Below are 18,618 nucleotides of genomic sequence, written 5' to 3'. Positions count from 1 at the left end.
CCCTCCCCCCACTCATGTTCTGTCTCTATCAAAAAATGAATAAACGTTAAAAAAAAATTTTTTTTATATTTAAGTGTCCCACAAAGAAATACCTGTTCAACCGAAAATACAGTAATAATGGAAGAATAGAGAAACACACAAGACATAAAACACATAGAAAGCAAACTGCAAAACCCAGTCATATAATTAGACTAAATAAATGGATTAAGTACTCCAATTCAAAGGCAATCTAATGACGTGATTAAAAAACAGAATCCAACTACAGACTGTACACAAAAGACAAATGAGATTCAAATACCAATAATTCCAAAGTAAAAGGCTGGGAAAAAGATATGCCACACAAATTATCAGAGATTTGCAATGGCTATACTAATATACAAAGTAGATTTCAGGGGCGCCTGGGTGGCGCAGTCGGTTAAGCGTCCGACTTCAGCCAGGTCACGATCTCGCGGTCTGGGAGTTCGAGCCCCGCGTCGGGCTCTGGGCTGATGGCTCAGAGCCTGGAGCCTGTTTCCGATTCTGTGTCTCCCTCTCTCTCTGCCCCTCCCCCGTTCATGCTCTGTCTCTCTCTGTCCCAAAAATAAATAAACGTTGAAAAAAAAAATTTAAAAAAAAAAAAACAAAGTAGATTTTAAGGCAAAAATTATAGCACAGAAAGTATTACTAGAGGTAAAGAGAGATAGTTTATACTAATAAAAGATTCCATTCAGCCGGAATAATTACATATGTTTACTTAACCACAGAGCCCCAAAATACATGCTACTTAGAACTGAAGAGAGAAACAGTTCAACAAAAATAGTTGAAGATTTCAGTATTCCACTTTCAATAATCGATAGAACATCTAGTCAAAAAAATCAGAAAAAAAAATACAGACAACTCGAAAAACACTCTCAACTTGACTAGTATCTAGAAAACATGATAATCCATGACAACAGAAAACACATTATTTTCAATAGAACATAGGATATGCAAATATCAATATAATATTAGTAAGACAAAGAATAGAAACCACATGATTATCTCTACAGACGTGGTAAAACATTGGACAAAAACCCAGTGCACATTTATGATTTTCACAGGCGGTAACTCCTTTCGCAACATCCACAGTGAGCATTGTACTTAGTGATGAAAGACTGAAGATATTCTGCCTAAAACCAGGAATGAGGCAGCCACGTCTGCCCCTGCCACTTCTAGTAAACGTACCGAAAGGGCTAGCTAGTCCAATCAGGCAATAAAAAGAAATAAAAAGCACCTAGATTGGAAAGAGGGGGTAGGACTATCTTTTCTCACAGATGACATGATCTTGGATATAAAAGGTCTGAGGGCATCATGAAAAGATTAGAAGTAAAATACGTGTAGAACGAGTTTTTAGAATATTAGGACAATACTGAAAAACCAATCGCATTTCTATTTACAGCAATGACCAATACGAAATTAGGAATACGGTTTTTCACAACCACATCAGAAAGAATAAAATACTCATGAATAAATGTAACAAAAGAAGCGTAAGACTTGTACCCCAAGAAATAAAAAAATAAAAAAAAGAATTACAGCAGTAAAATAAAGGAGCTCAAAATAAATAGAGAGGTGCACGTTCTTGGATTGGAAAACCCAGAAGTGCAATGATGTCATTTCTCCCAATTTGGTCCAGAGATTCAACAAGTAGGTTTCAAAAAGTGGAGATTAAATCCAAAGGATCTTATAAATATTCTATAAATGTTCCAACAAAACTTTTTTTTTTTTGCAGAAACTCACAAGCAAGATCCCAAAATTTACGTGGAAATGCAAAAGTCCAAAGAAATGAAAATATATCTATGTTGTGAATTTCAGTGGACTATTTTTAGAGCAGTTTTAGATTCAGATGAAAATGAAGCACAAGTTCTAGCGTTTCCAAACACCAGCAGCCCCCACCCCCACCTCTTATCTCTCCTATTATAATAGCCCGCATTGAGGGGGTACATTTCTTCCTACAGAAAAACGTACATTGACACATGATATCATTATCATCCAAAGGCCATAGTCCACATTAGGGTTCACTCCTGGTGTACATTCTACAGTTTCGGCCTAGGTATTCTTCCCTAACCCTTAGTTACCGCTGTTATTTTTTACTGTCTCTATAGTATTGTTTTCTCCTCCAATGTCCTACAGTTGAACTCATACAGTATGCAGCCTTTCACAATGGCTTCTTTCACTTCGTAATATGCATTTGTGTTCCTCCCTGTTGCATTTATGGCTGGGCCACTCATTTCCTTTGAGCAGTGAAAAATTATTCCATTGTCTGGGTGTGCTATAATTTATTTATCCACTCACCTGCCGAAGCCCACCTTGGTTGACTCCTAGCTTTTGCAACTATGAATAGGGCTGCTACAAACATCTATGCGCAGGCTTTTGTGGGTCATAAATTTTCATCTCCTTTGAAGCTGAAATAGCAAGAAGCATTAATGCCAGATCATATGGTAAGAGTATATTGAGTTTTGCAGGAAACGGCCACCCTTTCTTTCCGTCTGTATCATTTTGCATTACTACCAGCCATGGATGAGAATTCCTATTCTCTACTTCCTTACCAGCACTTGGTGTTGACATTATCTTTAATTTTCACCTTTGTGCTAGGTGTGTAGTAATATCTCATCGTCGCTTTATTTGCCATTCTCCAATGACATATAATGTTGAGTATGTTTTCAACTAGTTGCAGGTTTTCAAAGAACCAAGTCTGAAGAGTTTCACTTACCCGTTGCAAAACTTAGTAGATACCCATACAAAATTTGCATGCAAATCTTCTTAGAAAAATTATTTAAGATGCTCAAAAATCGGAAATATCCCAAATGTTTATCAACCAGCAAATGGTTATATCAAATATAGTATATCAATACAATGGGAATGTTATAGAGCAATAAAGAACAGAACACTGACACATGCTACCACGTGAATAGCTCTCAAAAGTATTATGGTGATTCAAACTGTAAGACACAAGATAACACGTATTGTATGATTTCATTTATATGAAAATCCAGAAAAGGCAAATCTGCAGAGACAGGAAAGAAATTATTGTTTGCATGAAGCAGAGCATGAAAACTGGGATTACTTGAAATGAGACTAGATAGGGGCACCAAAGTGGCTCAGTCGGTTAAGCGTCCGACTTTGGCTCAGGTCATAATCTCAGCGTTCGTGAGTTTGAGCCCCTCATAGGGTTCTGCACTGACAGCTCAGAGCCTGGAACCTGCCTCGGATTCTGTGTCTCCCTCTCTCTCTGCCCCTCCCCTGCTCGCACTCTGTCTCTCTCTCTCAAAAATAAATAAACATTAGAAATTAAAAAAAAAAAGAAAATGAGACTAAGTGATCTCATTGTTTGAAAATCTGCTTAATTGTGCTTAATATTGCTTCATTGTGATGGCTTCACGGCACAGTAATTTTTCTAAAAGTCATAGAGTTGAAAACTTGAAAGAGAGAAATTCAATGATATATAAAATGTGATGCATTACAATATTTTTCACAGTAGCCAAGACACAGAAGCAAATTAAATGTAAGTTGATGAAGAAATAGGTAAAGAAATATAAATATATATATGTATGAATATATATATACATATATATGAATATATGAAGTGGTATAAATATATATATTTGAATATTTTATATTCATAGATATATATAAATATATATCTATGAATATATGAAGTGAGATACTACACACACACACACACACACACACACGCTAGTATATTATTTCAACCTTTCAAAAGAAGGAAATTAGGCCATTTGTAACAACATGGATGAACGTGGAGGATAGTATTAAAGTGAACTAAACCAGACACAGAAAGACAAACACTGGATAATCTCACTTTTATGTGGAATCAAAAAAGTTGAACTCCAAAATAGAGAGTACAACAGTGGTTGCCAGGGGTTGGAGGGTGGAGGAAATGAGATAGTGGTCAAAAGATACATACCAAACACACACACACACACACACACACACACACACACACTCACACACAGTAACTGTGAGCTGATGGATATGCTAATTAGTTTGTGGTAATCACTCCACAATGTATTTGCATATCAAAACATCAGGTTGCATACTTCAGATATATACAATTTTTTCATTGTCGGCACCTCAATAAAGCTGGGGGAAAATTGTGAACTATAAGAGCAAGTAATCAACCAAAAACGTGGATAGTTTCCACATGCACATCAGAGATTCACTTTGAGGAATAACGAATTCCTTCTCAATAAGAGACAAACCAAAAGAAGGGGATGTGTGGCGTGTGAAGGGAGCAGGAAAGAAATATGGTATGCGGTCTCCAGTGGCAAAGCCACAGAGGCAAATATTATCAGAGCTGGGGAGTTTAAGGAAAGAGCCACAAGAATCATGTTCAAACACAATTTCAAATACCGTAAATTCTGACAAGTTGAAAAACCAGTTTTAAATTTTTCAGCAGTATTAAACATTTACAACCGTCATTATCTCACAGCTCCCCGGGAGCCCACTGGTGGGACTGCAAAGGCAGACTGTCCTGTTTTCAAAAAACCACAAATTACCATACCCCATGCTACGATCCAATAGCCCCCATGAAATTCAAAGGAATTGTGAGTAGAGCTTGTCCAATGGTGGTCATTGCCTGATACTCTGACAGCTTGGTAAAACTACAAGCAAGAAGAGAGGAAAGAATTTTCCTTTCAGTATGCATCACTAGACACATTTGGTGAATTTGTTATTGACCTGGGGTTTTTGCAGAACTTGGATCAAAATAATCATATGGAGATGACTTTACAACAGAGGCGTTTAGTCTCAAATAGGGTCATTGCCATCCATAGCCACCTGTATCTTTAACTTAGATTTAAAATGCTTCGGGGCGCCTGGGTGGCGCAGTTGGTTAGGCGTCCGACTTCAGCCACGTCAGGATCTCGCGGTCCGTAAGTTCGAGCCCTGCGTCAGGCTCTGGGCTGACGGCTCAGAGCCCGGAGCCTGCTTCCGATTCTGTGTCTCCCTCTCTCTCTGCCCCTCCCCCGTTCATGCTCTGTCTCTCTTTGTCCCAAAAAAAATAAATAAACGTTGAAAAAACAATTTTTAAATGTGTAGAATGGTTTTCTTCAACAAAACACATTCCTTAGAAGGTAGAGAAGCAAAAATGTTGTCAGAAACCAATAGTGGCTTCAAGAAGTATGTTATTCTGTTCTCTCATTTTACAGCACCGCCCCCCCACTCCCGAAAAAAAGTCAAAACGGCCTAAAACATCTGGTTGACACACATTTAATTTTCAGATGGATAAATAAAATCATAGCACTGGTCAGTTTGGTTTTTGTTTGTTTGCTTGCTTTCGTTTTTACAAGACACTCAAATCCTGGTAGTTTCACCAGGAAATGCTATCACTTAAAACTGACATCATTTTAGGCTTAAGGCACCCAAGTACTAGATAAATTACATTTGTCATGTTTTGTGGGCTAAAAGAAAATTTTTAAGCTTCTGTCAGGCATGGTTGGAGTTTTAGGTACTTTGGATTTATCTAAAGTTGCTGTTGGAGGAAAACCTTTGGTTTTCCACAAAGATACATTAAATACTATCTACACAAGCTTAAAAAATAATGTTTTCACTGACTACCCCAAAACTGATATTCAATAACTACAAATCTCCATTTGATTAGCAATGCAGACTTTCATCAAGTTCAATCTTGAACAATTTTACTTGTTAAAAGAAAAATTATCTACTTTTCCCCCAAATCCTGACCCAGACAACATACAGTTGGGTATAAAAATGCATGAGAATAATTCTTAGGAGTTGGCTACTTAAAATGTGGACCTCTGGCAGGTGTGGACTCTCAATTTTTTCTTTTTAGTCCATAATAGTTTAAGGAAACAAAATCTAGAAACTTTTATAGCAACTTGAGAAAATAATTTTTCTGTTGAATATAATCATTAAAAATAGAAATTTTTGGGGCGCCTGGGTGGTGCAGTCGGTTAAGCGTCCGACTTCAGCCAGGTCACGATCTCGCGGTCCGTGAGTTCGAGCCCCGCGTCGGGCTCTGGGCTGATGGCTCAGAGCCTGGAGCCTGTTTCCGATTCTGTGTCTCCCTCTCTCTCTGCCCCTCCCCCGTTCATGCTCTGTCTCTCTCTGTCCCAAAAATAAATAAACGTTGAAAAATAGAAATTTTTGTTTCATGCCTGTTTTGATGTTATTTTTCTTTCATTTTGTAAAAGTATAGGCCTGAGAGTTATTGGGAAAAATTTTCTTTTCACCATAAAAATGGGTTGAGAAACAGTGGTTTAGACAGGTTTGAGGTTTTTGTAATTATAAGGATTTCTTGTTTCCAGATGATCTCATGGATACACAAATAAAATGGGAAATTACTTTGTGTTAATTCTTCAAAGTAGACCATCTCTTTACTTATTTTTTTTTTTTTTTTAATTTTAGAGACAGTGTGCATGATTGGGGCAGAGGAAGAGAGTCCTTTTTTTTTTTTTTTTTTAAGTTTATTTATTTTGAGAGAGAGAAAGAGAGCAAGAGAAGGGGAGGGGCAGAGAGAGGGAGAGAGAGGATCCCAAGCAGGCTTTGCACTGTCAGGATGGAGCCTCACTCGAGGCTCAAACTTACAAACTGTGAGATAAGATAAGAGAAAGAAAGGGGGGGAGGGAGGGAGAGAGAGAGTCTTCAGTAGATTCCATGCTTAGCATGGATCCTGAGGTGGGGCTCGATTCTGGGACCCCAGGATCATGACCTGAGCCAAAGTCAAGAGTCAGATGTTCAACTGACTGAGCCACCAGGCACCCCATTCTCTACTTAAATTTAACAGTAGTTTTTGTTTGTTTGTTTGTTTGTTTGTTTGTTTGTTTGTTTGTTTTTAAAGCCACAGCTGTTGCTCAAACTGTGAGGGTGCAAACTCCTGGGCAAGAGGTCCCCAAGTACATGAACAGGATGGGGTAAGTATGGGTCAGAACAGGTGACCTGAATGGACCAGGTGGGCGGGACAAAGGCTAAGTGTTCTAAGGACTCAAGATGAGAAAGTCAAGGAACATCTGGGTTCCTGAAGGCAGTTGTGACCATCCAGTGAATCTTTCCACGACTCAGGCATGGTAACTACCTTGCCCCAGGTCACACAGCAAGTCTAAGCGGCAGAACAGGAAGGACTAGGTTTGGGCGTCCAACACAAAGCATGATGTTCTCCCTTTCCTGATGTTTTCTTAGCCTCTGGGGCCCTCAGGGAGCTGAGGCATCTTACCCCTGACCTGTTTCCCTAGATCAGCTTTTGAGGGGTTTTATACATTCTGAATGCACTGTGTACATATATGTATGTGGAAACACATGTGAGAACACAGATATTCACACGTTCTGTCGCTTGCTGGTTCCTGGGTCTCTACGCCTGCCATCAAGGCAATAGCTCTGACTCTGTGTCTGTGCTTTGCCAGCCCCAGCCTGAGAACACTCTAGGCAGAACGGGTACCTTGGCCAGGACGGTGCGTGTCCTGCTCTCTCTTGGTCATGGCCGTGCCACCCCCGATCTCTGTGTGCACTGTCAGTGGGTTTGTTTCTAAGACAAAAACAAAAACAAAAACAAAAACAAAAACCCTACCTAATGATCAATTCTCCAAATAACTGCTTTGCCCAAAATACAATTCTCTGAGTGCCTTGGCATTTCCTTTTGGGTTCCCTCACTTTATACATAGTTTGGGGGTTTTCAGAATGTTTTTAGCACATGGACTTGTTATGGATTTCTACAAAGCATTTAAAAATGCTTAGATTCTAGGAATGGTCCACTTGTTTCTTATAAGTGAGATTCTCTTTTAAGCACTGTAGGGGCACCTGAGTGGCTAAGTCGACTGAGCATCGGACTCTTGGTTTAGGCTCAGGTCATGGTGTCAGGGTGTGTGAGAGTGCTTGCTTGGAATTCTCTCTCTCTCTATCTCTATCTCTCTCTCTCTCTCCCTCTCTCCCTCTCCCTCTCCACAGTCTCTCCCTCTCTCTCTCAAAATAAATAAACCTCAAAAAATCAACAAATATATTACAATGGCACCAAAGGTGATTTCTTTTGCACTAAAAATATCATTAAATAATTTTTCATGGAGAAACTGGCTGTAAGTTAAGAAGTCCACACAGGGCATTTGTCATAATTCAACCCTGCTGAGTAAATTTAAGTTCCTCTTTAACTTATTGGCTTGATTTTGCAGGAACTCCTTGACTTATTTGTGTACCCACATTAGAGATTGTGTTTGGGACTTTTCAGATTAATTTCCTGCTATTTTATAGCTATAACTGACTGATTTTACTCAATTCTCCAGCAGGGAAGGAGCCATTTTGCCAGGGGAGGGGCAGTCATAGTGGGAGGAGGGGCATTCTGTTTTAGTGCCTCCTTTGCCAGTTATAAATATTAAATCACACAACAGTGTACATTTTTACCTCCTCCCCCCCCCCCAATTCTAACACACGCACACACAGGGAAAGTAAATAGTATCTGTGATTGATGACATCTGTCACTGCAAGTTGAAAATCAATGGATGCCTGCAATCCATCCATTCATTCCAACAATTTTTAAATTTGTCCTTGCCTCAGGTTAGGTGTTAAATCTCATTTGATTACCTTCTCACAAATATCACTTCAGTGAGTAATGGCATAGGGGATACTTAGCTTTTTTCTGAGGATAGATACAAGTTACTGCCACATAAGGAATTTCTCTTGTGTAAAACCACTTTTTAGGTTTGTCCAATTTCTTGTTCAGTGACCATATGGCAATTTTGTGGCGGTAATTAGTTTCAGTGATCCGTGTTAGAAAAAAAAATTAATGATATTTTCTTTTATTAGGCGCTGAAAACAGATACGACTTTCATTTTTATGTTTCGATGGCTGCAAAGCTCACGCCAAATTTCATGCAAAACTATGATAATAATCACTGTAGTTTAAATATCTGGTATATTTATTATCTCCACCCTGCGGTTTCAAAATTTTGTTCTACTTATATTCTAATTGTCAGAGGTCAATGCATCTCTTTTATGGAAAATTCTCCACGTTTTGGCAATCACACGTTGCCCCTGAATATATTATTATTATATTTCCCTTGCTGTTTTTCATCCTGAGCCACTTGCTATGGTTCCTTTCCCATTGTAATTTTGCACTTAATTCTCTCCAAACAGAAAATATTGATATATCAATTCCTTAAAAGACTTCCCAAAAGAGCTCTAAATGTTTCTCAGGAAAAACGTTATCTATTTCCGTTTAGACAGGTAGGTTTCATACTGAGGATTGTGTGTGCACGTGTAACTGTCCCTACATGCACACAGACACACACACACCAAGCACAACAGACAGACATCTAGAACAGAGTTAGCAACATAATGATGTGCTCAGCTGAGATTTTACCTGTTCTACCACCCAAATATTTGTTGATGGCTGCCCTTCACCTCCTAGATCAGTTACTGCCAATTCCATGGGGCATCTCAATGAAAGCTGTATTGATACTGGAAACACCTCTTCACATTTGGATTATAAAAACACAAAAATGGGGGCGTCTCATGGCTCAGTTGGTTAAGTGTCCAACTTCAGCTCAGGTCACGATCTCACAGTTTGCGAGTTCAAGCCCCTCGTCAGGCTCTGTGCTGACAGCTTGGAGCCTTGAGCCTGCTTTGGATTCTGTGTCTCCCCCCCCCCCATCCCCCACTGGTGCTTTTCTCTCTCTCTCTCTCTCAAACAAAACAAAACAAAACAAAACACACACACATTAAAAAAAAATGGTGCACAAAATCACCAAATCCATGCTATAAATTAAAACTTTATATACGCATTAGCTAGGCATCCCTAAAGTAGTATTTCCAAATAGAATTGGTTACATTGTAAACTGTGTGGGCTAAAACTATTTCCTTCTTTCTGCTTCTGTGTCTCCAGTGGGGATCTTCCTCTCTCTTCTTTGTCCTATGCTTGCTTGAGTACATTTGTATTGGGTCATCTGAAAATCCTCATCCATGTCCTTGCTTTCTTGGATCTTATTTTTATGTCTCTATCTATTTCTGATCTTAAATCCATAGATATTAATCCATTTATGTCACTCATTTCTGCGGGTGGTGTTTCTTTGTCTATAAGACACACACACTCTCTCTCTCTCTCTCTTCTTATAACTCCATGGTTTTCCTTCTAAGTAGAGATGTCTCTAATTCTGATTTTGACCTAAACAATGTTGTGTTTAAACCTTTGCTGATAACACTGACCTCTACATTATTTAGCAGAGTGGGGTCTAATCTCCAATTACCACTGAGTCAAGTTACCTGTTTTAACACTACTTCTTTAGCCATGTTTTATATATATATATATGTGTGTGTGTGTGTGTGTGTGTGTGTGTGTGTGTGTTATTATGTATTACATATATATGTTTTCCCCAAGGACAGAAAAAAACAAACACTGTATTCTCAGCATCTGACCTGTATGACTGGAAAGTATTCAAATTTGGATGGGAATGTCAATGATTACTAGGTCAAAGCTCAAATTAGATTCAAAGGCAATAACGGATTTATGATCCGTTGGATGCTATTACAAATAGTCCTAGAAATCTCAGTGGCTGAAGAAAAATAGAAAATTATTTCTTATTTATGTAAAATCAAACGTTGGTGGGTGTCTTTGCTCATGGTTGGTCATTCAAGGACTTAGATTTCTCTAATCTGTGTTCTATTTTCTTTAGGACTTGGAATTCCTTTCCATTCAGCCAATGGGTGGGAGGAAAAAAAAACAATAGAGGAGGTATACCTATTTTTACATTTTTAATGTTTATTTTTGAGAGAGAGAGAGAGAGAGCAGCAGCAAAGAAGGGGCAGAGAGAGGGGCGCCTGGGTGGCGCAGTCGGTTAAGCGTCCGACTTCAGCCAGGTCACGATCTCGCGGTCTGTGAGTTCGAGCCCCGCGTCGGGCTCTGGGCTGATGGCTCGGAGCCTGGAGCCTGTTTCCAATTCTGTGTCTCCCTCTCTCTCTGCCCCTCGCCCGTTCATGCTCTGTCTCTCTCTGTCCCAAAAATAAATAAACGTTGAAAAAAAAATTTAAAAAAAAAAAAAAGAAGGGGCAGAGAGAGAGAGAGAGAGAGACAGAGACAGAGAGACAGAGACAGAGACAGAACCCAAAGCAGGCTTCAGGCTCTGAGCTGTCAACACAGAGCCTGACTTGGGATTTGAACTCATGAACCCTGAGATCATGAGCTGAGCTAAAGTTGTACGCTTAACTGACTGAGCCACCCAGGTGCCTCAGTATACCTACTTTTATACTGCTTTGGCCATATGTGAATAACAAAGATCCATTCATATTCCATCTGTAAGAATGAGTCACATGATTCCAATAGACAAAAGACAGCTGAGAACTATAGCCCAACCAGGAAAGCCACATCTCCAGGATGCTGCATGAAGGAAAGTGAACTCAAAGTGGTAGTTAGATGCTGTCAGAGCTAGATTTGGAAAATACTTTTTCCCCCCAAATCCTTAGTATTATCAATGTGAAAACTAAAGCCCAGGAATGTAGATTATATGTCCAAAGTCACCAAGATAAGTGGAGGCAGATGCAAGTGGGACTCACTTGCTCTGTCCGCCATGATGGCTTCTGTGATGTTCCCATGATGCAAGAGCCTAGGCAAGGCTTGGTACCATCCATCCACAGTTACCCAGGAACCTTGGTTTTCATGGAGGGTGAGAACTGGGCTGAAAGTAAGAATACAAGCCATAACTAGGGTGAGCATATAATTTATATTCCAGACTAGGACACTTTGAGATTGTCATGGGCAAACCAAAAAAAAAAAAAAAAAAAAAAAATTCTATGTTTAATTTTCCTCACAAATTTCACCTGGGAAGTTTTTGTAGCAACTATTACAAGGAGAGCTGATAACATATAGAATTTTGTTTTCACTTTCTAGTCCCAATTTAACAATTATAACACATTTCTTGAGCAGAAATTCTCTCCTGTTGACATTCTGATTGATTTTTAAGAGGACTCAAAATACCATTCTAAAAACTCTATCAAGAGCTTCAAAGAGCAACCTCTATAGAACAAACAACTCCATTGAACATAATTCTGAACAAGTTGTTTCCACACTGTGTCTGAGAGTTTCAAAATGATCTATTACCAAGCCACGGTGGGAAGACAGGAGACAGGAGCCAAGGGTGGAGACCGGGAAGCCACACTTTATCTTCAGCCTCCGAGTCACCCCGGATAAATGAAGTCTTTTAAATATGGAACACAAGAAAAAAAGATGGAGTGCAGAAAAAATAGTGGATCAAAAATATACCTTTCTGTCATCTTTCCTGGGCAAGCACCTCCTCGTGCCAAGCCCTGCGTGAGAACACAAAGAACGTCTCCCTCAAAGCATCTGTAAACATTTGCAATTCCCTGTGGAAGGTGCCAACTGTAGCTAACATATGGTGCTATCAACGAAGTCGTCCAAAATGACTGCCCACACAGATAAATTCACTTTTAGCTGTCTTGTTATTCCAGTTTAATGATGCAGTGTTGGCTAACTCCTGCGATATCTTCCAGCGGGAAAGAAAACAGAGTGGTTTCAAAATCCTGTTTCAAGCTCACTCTGTAAGCAAATGACACCATTGTCTATATCAATTTTGCCGTGCCATCACCAGTTTTGACCAGATCTCAAGCATAATTCGTATGTGGAGACGTTGACGCTCTACGGTTGAACCTGCTGTGCAAACACCATAACCAGGCAGCCTGGGATTAACCCAATGAAGAGACATGGAAGGATTGGAGCCTCCATTTGGCACTGGAAGGAACAGCGGCTTTCCTTGGGAAATGAATTGTTTTGTTCATTTACACAGTTTACAACCTTCTTTATAGGGTTGTTAAATTAATAATTTACCATCAGAACAGGATCCCTATGGCCAGCATAAGGGGGATGGGTGTGTAGAAATGTTGCACTTCACAACCTATTAAAAAAAGAAAAGCGTAGGGGCTCCTGGGTGGGTCAGTCGCTTAAGCGTCTGATTTCAGCTCAGGTCATGATCTCGAGGTCCGGGAGTTTGAGCCCCGCGTTGGGCTCTGTGCTGACAGCTCAGAGCCTGGAGCCTGTTTCGGGTTCTGTGTCTCCCTCTCTTTCTGCCCCTCTCCTGCTCATGCTCTTTCTCTGTCTCGAAAATAAATAAAATAATGGCCAGGGCTGTGTATAGTGGGTTTACTCTGCGTCAGACCAAGGTCTTGGCTCCTCATGGCTGAGTGTACTTCATCTTTCCAACCAAAACCCTAGGAGGTCGGTGAGCTTAGCAACTCAATGGTTTTATTAAAGAAAAGATTAGGTTAATTTCTCAAAGTGGTTATTCATTTAGTAATAGACTGAAATAGACACAAATATGTATACATATATACACACACACGTCTAGAATATGTACAATATATAGCATATATGTTAGAATACACAGCCATATGTACATATATATATAGTGTATATGTGGCATATATATTGAATGTGTCAGAATATATACATATATATATGTCTAGTATACATATTTTGTTAAGTTTATTTATTTTTGTTTTTTTTGTTTTTTTTGAGAGACAGAGAGAGCGAGAGAGCACAGCAGAGAGAGAGGGAGAGAGAGAGAATGTCAAATGCCAGTGCAGAACCCTATGTGGGACTCGAACTCATGAACTGTGAGATCACAGCCTGAGCTAAAACCAAGAATCGGCTGCTCAACCGACTGAGCCACCCAGGCGTCCCCAGTGTGTGTGTGTATATATATGTATATGCTATATATATATATATATATGTATATATATATTATGCTGTATATATATATGTAATTTATATGGTATATACATATTTTTTCTGTTATTTATCTATTCCACTTCAATGAAATCTTGCCTTATAATCTTTTGTTTGTTTTTTTAATGTTTATTTATTTGTGAGTGGGGGGTGGGCAGAGAGAGAGAGAGGGAGACACAGAATCCAAAGCAGGCCCCAGGCTCTGTGCTGACAGCAGAGAGCCCGACGCAGGGCTCGAACTCACGGACCACGAGATCATGACCTGAGCCGAAGTCAGACGCTTAACTGACTGAGCCACCCAGGTGCCCGTAGCCTTATAATCTTAACCATCAATTCAACCCTCTCTTCTATTTCCTTTAACTTCTTTTTACAGACTTTTGGACAGTGGTCATGCTTAATTCCTTTTTTCATTAAACTGAAGCCGTCGGTGCTGCAGGTCCCAGGATCTTTGTCCTGCTTACTGCCGACAGCGTCTATAATGGTGCCCGCATAAAATAGGCATTCAGTGTTCAGTTAAAATGATTTGATTCATGGTCACTGTTGTATTCAACTCACCCCTTCTACCCCCCGCCGCCTGGAATTTACATTACAGGGGGGAAAGACATCAGTTTGAAAGATCACTAGATAAATTTAATAGAATGATCCTGGATAAATGCCTCAAATCTTTATTCTTCAGGTTTCTTATCTGTACTCTAGGGCTACAACCAAACTCAGAATCACATAAGAACCATTTAAGATTATACCAAAAATATGCTACGTCTAACTTTTTGATACCCGAACTTCATTTCCACCAAGATTTCAACATGATTGAGTGTCCTCTATTTATCTTGTCGGAGATAATAACCCCCTGAATCACAATCATGCATGCTCTAATGTTTTTAAACAAGTCAAAGTCAGTTTTCCCCTTCCAGGCCAGGGGGGCAGTTAGAGTAAATAGAGTAGAGGGAGTCCAGAGGGGAAGCAAAGCCATCAGCCCTCCGCAGGCACCTGTACCTGTGTGTTGTGCTGTACATCACAGGCCCCTCTGGCCAGTTGGCCCCGTGCTATCTGTGCAGATGGGGAGAGTGAGAGCAGTGACCACAAAACTCTCCCGATGTATGCTTCCAGAGATCTTCCTTTCCTTTCATGGAGCACACGAATGCTTTATCAGGAAGTGTTTATTGAGCGTCTATTTCTCAGCTACTGTACTAACCATATGTGTATTTTCTCTAATATTCACGGCATTGCTTAAATGGCAGCATCCTGAAATGGCCCTTAGGTATGTGTTTCCGTGGCCGTGTGTTTTGATAAAATACATGAGTGTGAGATTATCTTTCTTACAATGTGCCCCTCCCTCCAATGTCATCATTTTTAGCATTCATGAATCATGAGCGTGTCTTTGTCCTCCAGTGTTCCAAGTCGTTCCATTTATGCCTGCTTCTCATGGCTATTAAATCCGGGGGTAAGTGATTCTTGAAGCCTGACAAGGTTCATTTGGTCTTCTCTGGGTCCGTGTGTGTCTCTCTCTCCACGGGTGTGCACGCATGTGCACACACACATGCACACACCTGCTCAGGCTAGCCAAAAGACATTGACCATGTAGCATATGCTAAGTAGAGTTTTACTATCATGTTATTACACTCAAAGAATTTATAATCCAGTCAAGTGAGATCCAACCAATGTTGGCATACCTGGGAAGAGGGGATTCCATAACACCCAGAGTGTTCATTTAAGGTTTCTGGATATTCAGATTATTTGTGCATTATACTTTCATGTGGATTATTGCTATTTATTAATGCCAATTTCATATGGTCATACAATTCGGCAAAATGCGTTTGGCATACCTCAATATAATAAAAGCCATGTATGAAAAGCCCACCTACTATCATCAATGGGGAACAACTGAGAGCTTTTCCTCTATAGTCAGGAGAGGACAGGGATGTCCACTCTCACACAGTACTAGAAGTCCTAGCCACAGCAATCAAATCACAAAAAGAAATGAAAGACATCCAAATCGGCAAAGAAGAAGCAAAACTTTTCACTCTTTGCAGATGACATGATACTCTTTATAGAAAACCCAAAAGACTCCACCAAAAAATGGCTAGAACTGATATATATTCACTAAAGTCACAGGATACAGAATCAACATAGAGAGGTGTGCCTGGGTGACTCAGTCGGTTAAGTATCTGACTCTTGGTTTCAGGTCAGGTCATTATCTCACAGTTTTGTGGACTTGAGCCCCACATCCAGCTCTACAGCTGGCAATACGGAGCCTTCTTGGGATTCTCTGTTTCTCTCTCTCTGTCTCTGTCTCTGTCTCTCTCTCTCTCTCGTGTGCGATCTGCCTCTCCCTGGCTCACACTGTCTCTGTCCATCTCAAAATAAATAAACTTAAAAAAAAATAGGCAGAGGACATGAATAGACATTTTCCAAAGAAGACATACCGATGGCCAACAGACAGGAAAAGATGCTCACCATCATTCATCATGAGAGAAATAAAAATCAAAGTTACAGGGGCATCTGCGTGGCTCAGTTGGTTAAGCATCTGACTCTTGGTTTCGGCTCAGGTCATGGTCTCGTGGTTTGTGAGGCTGAGCCCTGCATCAGGCTTTGCACTGACAGTGCAGAGCCTGCTTAGGGTTCTCCCTTTCCCTCTCCTTCTGCTCCCGCCCCCTCATCTCGTGCTGTCTCTCTAAATAAATAAATAAATAATCAAAACTATAATGAGATAGCGCTGCACACCTCTCAGAATGGCTAAAATCAGCAACGCCAAGAAACAATTCTTACATTGTTGGTAAGAATGCAAACTGGTGCAGCCACTCTAGAAAACAGTATGGAGGGGCGCTTTGGTGGCACAGTCGGTTAAGCGTCCGACTTCAGCCAGGTCACGATCTCGCGGTCCGTGAGTTCGAGCCCCGCGTCGGGCTCTGGGCTGATGGCTCAGAGCCTGGAGCCTGTTTCTGATTCTGTGTCTCCCTCTCTCTCTGCCCCTCCCCCGTTCATGCTCTGTCTCTCTCTGTCCCACAAAAAATAAATAAACGTTGAAAAAAAAAAGAAAACAGTATGGAGGTCCCTCAAAAAGTTAAACAGAGAATTACCCTATGATCTAACGATTGCACTCCTAGGCATTTATCCAAAGAATACAAAAACACTAATTCAAAGGGATACATGCACCACTATGTTTATAGCAGCATTATTAATAATAGTCAAATTATGGAAAAAACCCAAAGGTCCATCAACTGATGAATGGAAAAAAGAAAATGTGGCATATGTATACAAAGGAATATTGCTCAGCCATAAAAACGCATTCCATCTTGACATTTGCAACAACACAGATGGAACCGGAGGGTATTATGTTAAGCAAAATAAGTTAGTCTGAGGAGGACAAATACCGTATGATTTCACTCATATGTGGAATTTCAGAAACAAAACAAAGAAGCATAGGGGGAAAAGAGTGAGAGACAGACAGAGGCAAACCAAGAAACAGATTCCTCACTATAAAGAACAAACTGTGGGTTACCAGAGGGGAGGTGGGTAGGGGTATGGATTAATGGATCATTGATAAGGAGCGCACTTGTCGCGATGAGCACTGGGTGATGTATGGAACTGTTGAATCACTAACGTGTGTACCTGGAACTAATGTTATTCTGTATGTGAACCAACTGGAATTTAATTAAAAACTGAAAGGAAAGGATGTAAAAAAATGCATTCGTGGGATAGCTGAATACTGTATTTTTGTAAGCAAGTAGCTTGCCATCACATGAGACACATTTTCAAAATCAAATAATTTCGGAATAATTCCAATGAATATTTATTAAAGCTCATTCTCTTTACCTACGACAGCGCTGTCCTAGGCACAGAAGTTTCAGTTTCAGTTTTAAGTTTTTAGTAAATTCAACCCATCTGCTATTTGATTTCCACTATTGACTCGATTCCCTCTAGATAACACTGAGCGGTGATTACCAATGATTATAATTGCGTCACAACGGACATGTACAATGCTGAAGAAAGTGATCTAGTCAAGACACTGGCAACCAGCCAATAGGATGTGGTGTAGAGTGATTGCTGGATTGGTATTTACACTCCTTCCAGGGAGAGTATCATACAGAAACCTTCCATTTTGTCTGTTGGGTTGACTTTGACCTCTGCTTAATAGGTGTTCTCCATGATGGAGAAAGGTGGCCATGCAGAGACCATGCAGTGCCCTTTAAACTCTTTTTTTTTTTAACGTTTATTTATTTTTGAGAGAGAGAGAGAGAGAGCAGGGGAGGGGCAGAGAGAGATTGAGACACAGAATCCAAAGCAGGCTCCAGGCTCCAGGCTGTCAGCACAGAGCCGGATGCGGACTCCAACTCATGAACCACAAGATCATGACCTGAGCTGAAGTCGGAAGCTTAACCAACTGAGCCACCACCCAGGCGCCCCTGTAAGACCCTTTAAAACCTCCAACGGTTTTCCTTGTGAATTTTTCAGTGGCAGCGTTTAGATCCCACAAACCACCACACATCTGGCTCCCATCCTATGAATTCCCACCGCTATTCAGAGAGAATATTACAGGGAGATATTCAACCCAGTATAGCTGAGCCCTCACAGTGGAGGATGACAAATGAGAAGCAGGGTTGAAACAGCCATCTGTTTTCCTTACGTGACATCAGCACAACATTTGTAATGGGATTAACATTATTCCTTCCAGTCTGAGTCAGGAGCGTCCCTGCTTTATCTGCAAAGGTACTCCACTTAATTTGTTTTCCTGGTGATGGATGTATGATTGGATTTAAGACCATCATGGGGAATCAAATGTGCACGCCCAGAGTGAAGGAGCACTGCGAAGAATTATGGGTAGAATGTGACACAAGTAATATTTTTGCTAGAGTCATTTGGACAAGAGAGGAAAAAATAAGTGATGCAAAGCTGGAAGGTCCTTGT

The 18,618-nt window shown here is 40.3% G+C and overlaps 1 pseudogene; it reads right to left on the bottom strand.

Moving 5' to 3' along the window:
* LOC125153377 (mesoderm-specific transcript homolog protein-like) overlaps positions 1-18,618 on the bottom strand; it is a 160,090-nt pseudogene that overhangs the window by 21,591 nt on the left and 119,881 nt on the right.

Source organism: Prionailurus viverrinus, chromosome A2, assembly GCF_022837055.1.
Source record: "Prionailurus viverrinus isolate Anna chromosome A2, UM_Priviv_1.0, whole genome shotgun sequence".
In the NCBI taxonomy this organism is placed as follows: Eukaryota; Metazoa; Chordata; class Mammalia; order Carnivora; family Felidae; genus Prionailurus; species Prionailurus viverrinus.
Note: the sequence above shows the minus strand (reverse complement) of the source record. Positions and strands in the feature narration are given on the sequence as shown.